This window comes from Cherax quadricarinatus, chromosome 38 (genome assembly GCF_038502225.1).
Source record: "Cherax quadricarinatus isolate ZL_2023a chromosome 38, ASM3850222v1, whole genome shotgun sequence".
NCBI classification, from domain to species: domain Eukaryota; kingdom Metazoa; phylum Arthropoda; class Malacostraca; order Decapoda; family Parastacidae; genus Cherax; species Cherax quadricarinatus.
Genome location: NC_091329.1, coordinates 5,885,002 through 5,895,001, shown reverse-complemented (window position 1 = coordinate 5,895,001; position 10,000 = coordinate 5,885,002).

The following is a 10,000-nucleotide window of genomic DNA, read 5'->3' as shown; positions in this document are numbered from 1 at the left end:
AACACTGATGTCAGGGAGATAATACTGATGTCAGGGAGATAACACTGATGTCAGGGAGATAATACTGATGTCAGGGAGATAATACTGATGTCAGGGAGATAACACTGATGTCAGGGAGATAACACTGATGTCAGGGAGATAATACTGATGTCAGGGGGATAACACTGATGTCAGGGAGATAATACTGATGTCAGGGAGATAACACTGATGTCAGGGAGATAATACTGATGTCAGGGAGATAATACTGATGTCAGGGAGATAACACTGATGTCAGGGAGATAACACTGATGTCAGGGAGATAATACTGATGTCAGGGAGATAACACTGATGTCAGGGAGATAATACTGATGTCAGGGAGATAACACTGATGTCAGGGAGATACATACTGATGTCAGGGAGATAACACTGATGTCAGGGAGATAACACTGATGTCAGGGAGATAACACTTATGTCAGGGAGATAACACTGATGTCAGGGAGATAATACTGATGTCAGGGAGATAATACTGATGTCAGGGAGATAATACTGATGTCAAGGAGATAATACTGATGTCAGGGAGATAATACTGATGTCAGGGAGATAATACTGATGTTAGGGAGATAATACTGACGTTAGGGAGATAATACTGATGTTAGGGAGATAATACTGATGTCAGGGAGATAATACTGATGTTAGGGAGATAATACTGATGTCAGGGAGATAATACTGATGTTAGGGAGATAATACTGATGTCAGGGAGATAATACTGATGTTAGGGAGATAATACTGATGTCAGGGAGATAATACTGATGTTAGGGAGATAATACTGATGTCAGGGAGATAACACTGATGTTAGGGAGATAACACTGATGTTAGGGAGATAATACTGATGTCAGGGAGATAATACTGATGTCAGGGAGATAATACTGATGTCAGGGAGATAATACTGATGTCAGGGAGATAATACTGATGTCAGGGAGATAATACTGATGTTAGGGAGATAATACTGATGTCAGGGAGATAATACTTATGTTAGGGAGATAATACTGATGTCAGGGAGATAATACTGATGTCAGGGAGATAATACTGATGTCAGGGAGATGATACTGATGTCTGGGAGATGATACTGATGTCAGGGAGATGATATTGATGTCAGGGAGATGATACTGATGTCAGGGAGATGATACTGACGTCAGGGAGATGATACTGATGTCATGAAGATGATACAGATGTCAGGGAGATAATACTGATGTTAGGGAGATAATACTGATGTCAGGGAGATAATACTGATGTTAGGGAGATAATACTGATGTCAGGGAGATAATACTGATGTTAGGGAGATAATACTGATGCCAGGGAGATAATACTGATGTCAGGGAGATAATACTGATGTCAGGGATATAATACTGATGTTAGGGAGATAATACTGATGTCAGGGAGATAATACTGATGTTAGGGAGATAATACTGATGTCAGGGAGATAATACTGATGTCAGGGAGATAATACTGATGTCAGGGAGATAATACTGATGTCAGGGAGATGATACTGATGTCTGGGAGATGATACTGATGTCAGGGAGATGATACTGATGTCAGGGAGATGATACTGATGTCAGGGAGATGATACTGACGTCAGGGAGATGATACTGATGTCAGGAAGATGATACTGATGTCAAGGAGATGACTGATGTCAGGGAGATAATACTGATGTCAGGGAGATAATACTGATGTCAGGGAGATAATACTGATGTTAGGGAGATAATACTGATGTCAGGGAGATAATACTGATGTCAGGGAGATAATACTGATGTCAGGGAGATAATACTGATATCAGGGAGATGATACTGATGTCAAGGAGATGATACTGACGTCAGGGAGATGATACTGATGTCAGGGAAATGATACTGATGTCAGGAAGATGATACTGATGTCAAGGAGATGACTGATGTCAGGGAGATAATACTGATGTCAGGGAGATGACACTGATCTCAGGGAGATGATACTGATGTCAGGGAGATAATATTGATGTCAGTGAGATGATACTGATGTCAGGGAGATGATACTGATGTCAGGGATATAATACTGATGTCAGGGAGATTATACTGATGTCAGGGAGATGATACTGATGTCAGGGAGATGATACTGATGTCAGGGAGATGATACTGATGTCAGGGAGATAATACTGATGTCAGGAATATTATACTGATGTCAGGGAGATGGTACTTATGTCAGGGAGATGATACTGATGTCAGGGAGATGATACTAATGTCAGGGAGATAATACTGATGTCAGGGAGACGATACTGATGTCAGGAAGATGATACTGATGTCAGGAAGATGATACTGATGTCAGGGAGATGACACTGATGTCAGGGAGATGATTCTGATGTCAGGGAGATAATACTGATGTCAGGGAGATAATACTGATGTCAGGGAGATAATACTGATGTCAGGGAGATAATACTAATGTCAGGGAGATAATACTGATGTCAGGGAGATAATACTGTCAGGGAGATAATACTGATGTCAGGGAGATGATACTGATGTCAGAGAGATGATACTGATGTCAGGGAGATGATACTGTCAGTGAGATGATACTGATGTCAGGGAGATGATACTGATGTCAGAGAGATGATACTGATGTCAGGGAGATGACATTGATGTCAGGGAGATTATACTGATGTCAGAGAGATGATACTGATGTCAGGGAGATGACATTGATGTCAGGGAGATTATACTGATGTCAGAGAGATGATACTGATGTCAGGGAGATGATACTGATGTCAGAGAGATGATACTGATGTCAGTGAGATGATATGATGTCAGGGAGATGATACTGATGTCAGAGAGATGATACTGATGTCAGGGAGATGACATTGATGTCAGGGAGATTATACTGATGTCAGGGAGATGACATTGATGTCAGGGAGATGATTCTGATGTCAGGGAGATGACACTGATGTAGGGAGATGACATTGATATCAGAAAGATAATCTGATGTCAGGGAGATGACACTGATGTCAGGGAGATGATACTGATGTCAGGGAGATTATACTGATATCAGGGAGATGATACTGATGTCAGGGAGATTATACTGATGTCAAAAAGATGATACTGATGTCAGGGAGATTATACTGATGTCAGGGAGATGACACTGATGTCAGGGAGATGATACTGATGTCAGGGAGATGATACTGATGTCAGAGATATTGATGTCAGGGAGATGACATTGATGTCAGAGAGATGAAACTGATGTCAGGAAGATGATACTGATTCCAAGGAGATGATACTGATGTCAGAGAAAAGATATTGATGTCAGAGATGATACTGATGTCAGGGAGATGATACTGATGTCAGAGATGATACTGATGTCAGGGAGATGACATTGATATCAGGGAGATAACATTGATATCAAAGATAATCTGATGTCAGGAAGATGGCACTGATGTCAGGGAGATGATACTGATGTCAAGGAGATTATACTGATGTCAGAGAGATAATACTGATGTCAGAGAGACGATACTGATGTCAGGGAGATGACAGTGATGTCAGGGAGATGACACTGATATCAGAGAGATAATCTGATGTCAGAGAGATGACACTGATGTCAGAGATGACACTGATGTCAGGGAGATGACACCGATGTTAGAGAGATGACACTGATGTCAGGGAGATGACACTGATATCAGAGACGAAATTGATGTCAAAAAGATAACATTGATGTCAGGGAGATAACACTTATGTCAGGGAGATGACAATGATGTCAGGGAGATGACACTGATGTCAGGAAGATGACACTGATTTCACGGAGATGATATTGATGTCAGGAAGATGACACTGATGTCAGAGAGATGACAATGATGTCAGGGAGGTGACAATGATAACATGGAGATAATATTAATGTCAGGGAGAAAAAATTGATGTCAAGGAGATAACATTGATGACAGGGAGATAAATCTGACGTCAGAGAGATAACATTGACGTCAGGGAGATAACATTGATGTCAGGGACATAACATTCATGTCAGAGAGATAACACTGATGCCAGGGAGATAACATTGATGCCAGGGAGATAACACTGATGTCAGAGAGATAACACTGATGTCAGAGAGATAACATTGATGCCAGGGAGATAACACTGATGTCAGAGATAACATTGATGCCAAGGAAATAACACTGATGCCAGGGAGATAACACTGATGTCAGAGAGATAACATTGATGCCAGGGAGATAACATTGATGCCAGGGAGATAACATTGATGTCAGAGAGATAACATTGATGCCAGGGAGATAACATTGATGCCAGGGAGATAATACTATATAAGATTAAATTCCCCTCGTGCCTGATAAAAGGTTCTTGATCCAGGACATTGATGCTGACCTTCCCCTTCTTCGGATCAAACCTGATTACCTCGAATTCCCCAATGCTGCTACATGTTCCGTACGAGATTAGAGCTCACCCGTAATGAAGATGATGATGATGATGATGATGATGATGATGATGATCATGATGATCATGATGATCATGATCATGATCATGATCATGATAAATCCTTTACTTATCAAGGACAGAGAAAGTGAACGTCACACACTAGTCACTGTAGTATAGTGAACCACTACACTACTGCCTCACCAGTCACTGTAGTATAGTGAACCACTACACTACTGCCTCACCAGTCACTGTAGTATAGTGAACCACTACACTACTGCCTCACCAGTCACTGTAGTATAGTGAACCACTACACTACTGCCTCACCAGCCACTGTAGTATAGTGAACCACTACACTACTGCCTCACAAGCCACTGTAGTATAGTGAACCACTACACTACTGCCTCACCAGCCACTGTAGTATAGTGAACCACTACACTACTGCCTCACCAGTCACTGTAGTATAGTGAACCATTACACTACTGCCTCACCAGTCACTGTAGTATAGTGAACCACTACACTACTGCCTCACCAGTCACTGTAGTATAGTGAACCACTACACTACTGCCTCACCAGTCACTGTAGTATAGTGAACCACTACACTACTGCCTCACCAGTCACTGTAGTATAGTGAACCACTACACTACTGCCTCACCAGTCACTGTAGTATAGTGAACCATTACACTACTGCCTCACCAGTCACTGTAGTATAGTGAACCATTACACTACTGCCTCACCAGTCACTGTAGTATAGTGAACCATTACACTACTGCCTCACCAGTCACTGTAGTATAGTGAACCATTACACTACTGCCTCACCAGTCACTGTAGTATAGTGAACCATTACACTACTGCCTCACCAGTCACTGTAGTATAGTGAACCATTACACTACTGCCTCACCAGTCACTGTAGTATAGTGAACCACTACACTACTGCCTCACCAGTCACTGTAGTATAGTGAACCACTACACTACTGCCTCACCAGTCACTGTAGTATAGTGAACCACTACACTACTGCCTCACCAGTCACTGTAGTATAGTGAACCATTACACTACTGCCTCACCAGTCACTGTAGTATAGTGAACCATTACACTACTGCCTCACCAGTCACTGTAGTATAGTGAACCATTACACTACTGCCTCACCAGTCACTGTAGTATAGTGAACCACTACACTACTGCCTCACCAGTCACTGTAGTATAGTGAACCACTACACTACTGCCTCACCAGTCACTGTAGTATAGTGAACCACTACACTACTGCCTCACCAGTCACTGTAGTATAGTGAACCACTACACTACTGCCTCACCAGTCACTGTAGTATAGTGAACCACTACACTACTGCCTCACCAGTCACTGTAGTATAGTGAACCACTACACTACTGCCTCACCAGTCACTGTAGTATAGTGAACCACTACACTACTGCCTCACCAGTCACTGTAGTATAGTGAACCATTACACTACTGCCTCACCAGTCACTGTAGTATAGTGAACCATTACACTACTGCCTCACCAGTCACTGTAGTATAGTGAACCATTACACTACTGCCTCACCAGTCACTGTAGTATAGTGAACCACTACACTACTGCCTCATCAGTCACTGTAGTATAGTGAACCACTACACTACTGCCTCACCAGCCACTGTAGTATAGTGAACCACTACACTACTGCCTCACCAGTCACTGTAGTATAGTGAACCATTACACTACTGCCTCACCAGTCACTGTAGTATAGTGAACCACTACACTACTGCCTCATCAGTCACTGTAGTATAGTGAACCATTACACTACTGCCTCACCAGTCACTGTAGTATAGTGAGCCACTACACTACTGCCTCACCAATCACTGTAGTATAGTGAACCACTACGCTACTGCCTCACCAGTCACTGTAGTATAGTGAACCACTACACTACTGCCTCACCAGTCACTGTAGTATAGTGAACCATTACACTACTGCCTCACCAGTCACTGTAGTATAGTGAACCATTACACTACTGCCTCACCAGTCACTGTAGTATAGTGAACCACTACACTACTGCCTCACCAATCACTGTAGTATAGTGAACCACTACACTACTGCCTCACCAGTCACTGTAGTATAGTGAACCACTACACTACTGCCTCACCAATCACTGTAGTATGGTGAACCACTACGCTACTGCCTCACCAGTCACTGTAGTATAGTGAACCACTACACTACTGCCTCATCAGTCACTGTAGTATAGTGAACCACTACACTACTGCCTCACAGTCACTGTAGTATAGTGAACCACTACACTACTGCCTCACCAATCACTGTAGTATAGTGAACTAGTGCACTACTGCCTCACCAGCCACTGTAGTATAGTGAACCACTACACTACTGCCTCACCAATCACTGTAGTATAGTGAACTAGTGCACTACTGCCTCACCAGTCACTGTAGTATAGTGAACCACTACACTACTGCCTCACCAATCACTGTAGTATAGTGAACCATTACACTATTGCCTCACCAGTCACTGTAGTATAGTGAACCACTACACTACTACCTCACCAATCACTGTAGTATAGTGAACCACTACACTACTGCCTCACCAGTCACTGTAGTATAGTGAACCACTACACTACTTCCTCACCAGTCACTGTAGTATAGTGAACCACTACACTACTGCCTCACCAGTCACTGTAGTATAGTGAACCATTACACTACTGCCTCACCAGCCACTGTAGTATAGTGAACCACTACACTACTGCCTCACCAGTCACTGTAGTATAGTGAACAACTACACTACTGCCTCACCAGTCACTGTAGTATAGTGAACCACTACACTACTGCCTCACCAATCACTGTAGTATAGTGAACCATTACACTACTGCCTCACCAATCACTGTAGTATAGTGAACCACTACACTACTGCCTCACCAGTCACTGTAGTATAGTGAACCAGTACACTACTGCCTCACCAGCCACTGTAGTATAGTGAACTAGTACACTACTGCCTCACCAGTCACTGTAGTATAGTGAACCACTACACTACTGCCTCACCAGTCACTGTAGTATAGTGAACCACTACACTACTGCCTCACCAGTCACTGTAGTATAGTGAACCACTACACTACTGCCTCACCAGTCACTGTAGTATAGTGAACCACTACACTACTGCCTCACCAGTCACTGTAGTATAGTGAACCACTACACTACTGCCTCACCAGTCACTGTAGTACAGTGAACCACTACACTACTGCCTCATCAGTCACTGTAGTATAGTGAACCACTACACTACTGCCTCACCAGTCACTGTAGTATAGTGAACCACTACACTACTGCCTCACCAGTCACTGTAGTATAGTGAACCACTACACTACTGCCTCACCAGTCACTGTAGTATAGTGAACCACTACACTACTGCCTCACCAGTCACTGTAGTATAGTGAACCACTACACTACTGCCTCACCAGTCACTGTAGTATAGTGAACCACTACACTACTGCCTCACCAGTCACTGTAGTATAGTGAACCACTACACTACTGCCTCACCAGTCACTGTAGTATAGTGAACCACTACACTACTGCCTCACCAGTCACTGCAGTATAGTGAACCACTACACTACTGCCTCACCAATCACTGTAGTATAGTGAACCACTACACTACTGCCTCACCAGTCACTGTAGTACAGTGAACCACTACACTACTACCTCACCAATCACTGTAGTATAGTGAACCACTACACTACTGCCTCACCAGTCACTGTAGTACAGTGAACCACTACACTACTGCCTCACCAGTCACTGTAGTACAGTGAACCACTACACTACTACCTCACCAATCACTGTAGTACAGTGAACCACTACACTACTGCCTCACCAATCACTGTAGTATAGTGAACCATTACACTACTGCCTCACCAGTCACTGTAGTATAGTGAACCACTACACTACTGCCTCACCAGCCACTGTAGTATAGTGAACCACTACACTACTGCCTCACCAATCACTGTAGTATAGTGAACCACTACACTACTGCCTCACCAGTCAGTGTAGTATAGTGAACCACTACACTACTGCCTCACCAGTCACTGTAGTATAGTGAACCACTACACTACTGCCTCACCAATCACTGTAGTATAGTGAACCACTACACTACTGCCTCACCAGTCACTGTAGTATAGTGAACCACTACACTACTGCCTCACCAGTCACTGTAGTATAGTGAACCACTACACTACTGCCTCACCAGTCACTGTAGTATAGTGAACCACTACACTACTGCCTCACCAGTCACTGTAGTATAGTGAACCACTACACTACTGCCTCACCAGTCACTGTAGTATAGTGAACCACTACACTACTGCCTCACCAGTCACTGTAGTATAGTGAACCACTACACTACTGCCTCACCAGTCACTGTAGTATAGTGAGCCACTACACTACTGCCTCACCAGTCACTGTAGTATAGTGAACCACTACACTACTGCCTCATCAGTCACTGTAGTATAGTGAACCACTACGCTACTGCCTCACCAATCACTGTAGTATAGTGAACCACTACACTACTGCCTCATCAGTCACTGTAGTATAGTGAACCACTACACTACTGCCTCATCAGTCACTGTAGTATAGTGAGCCACTACACTACTGCCTCACCAGTCACTGTAGTATAGTGAACCACTACACTACTGCCTCATCAGTCACTGTAGTATAGTGAACCACTACACTACTGCCTCACCAGTCACTGTAGTATAGTGAACCACTACACTACTGCCTCATCAGTCACTGTAGTATAGTGAACCACTACACTACTGCCTCACCAGTCACTGTAGTATAGTGAACCACTACACTACTGCCTCACCAGTCACTGTAGTACAGTGAACCACTACACTACTGCCTCAGCCAGTTCTACCTGGCTTCTCTGGCTTGCACTGTCAAGCCTAATAATCAATAGTCGAGGCTTTACAAGCGCTTTGTTACCCACTGATTTGAAAAATGTGTCGTCACTGTTTGTAAGTGTCCGTGATGGCTTAACAGTGACCCCCTCCCCCTCCCAGCTTCCCCTCCCCTCCCCTCCCCTCCCCCACACTCGACTAAGCCACCTGGGATGACGTTATATTTATATTTGTCCCCCCCCCCCGTGGGTTTCCTGTCCACGACACTTATGGGTTTTTAATTGCCGTTGTTTTACTGCCTTTTAAATGGTCACGTGTTGCGGTCTCAGACCAAATTATGCACCAACAACATTATTCAATTTTCAACGCTGCCAATTTACAAAAAAAAAAAGGGGGGGGCTTTTTTTGACGATCCGAATTTTTTTTTTTGTGGGTGGGGGTGAGGAGTGGTTAGTTAACCGGGTTTAAAGCCTATCGACCACACGAGGGTCGTTAAGGATGAGTGTAAACTGCCATGAAGAGTATTATCCCTAAATTAACATGGAGGTTACAGTAAACTCTGGTCAAGTATACACACATGCTCAGTGCCACTTTATTAGGTACATCTGCTCGTTTACGCAAATATCTAAGCAGCCAATCACATGGCAGCACCTTAGTGCCTTGGTTTAGAAAGACACGTAAGCAAACACTATAACATATTTATTAGAAAACGTTTCGGTCCTGG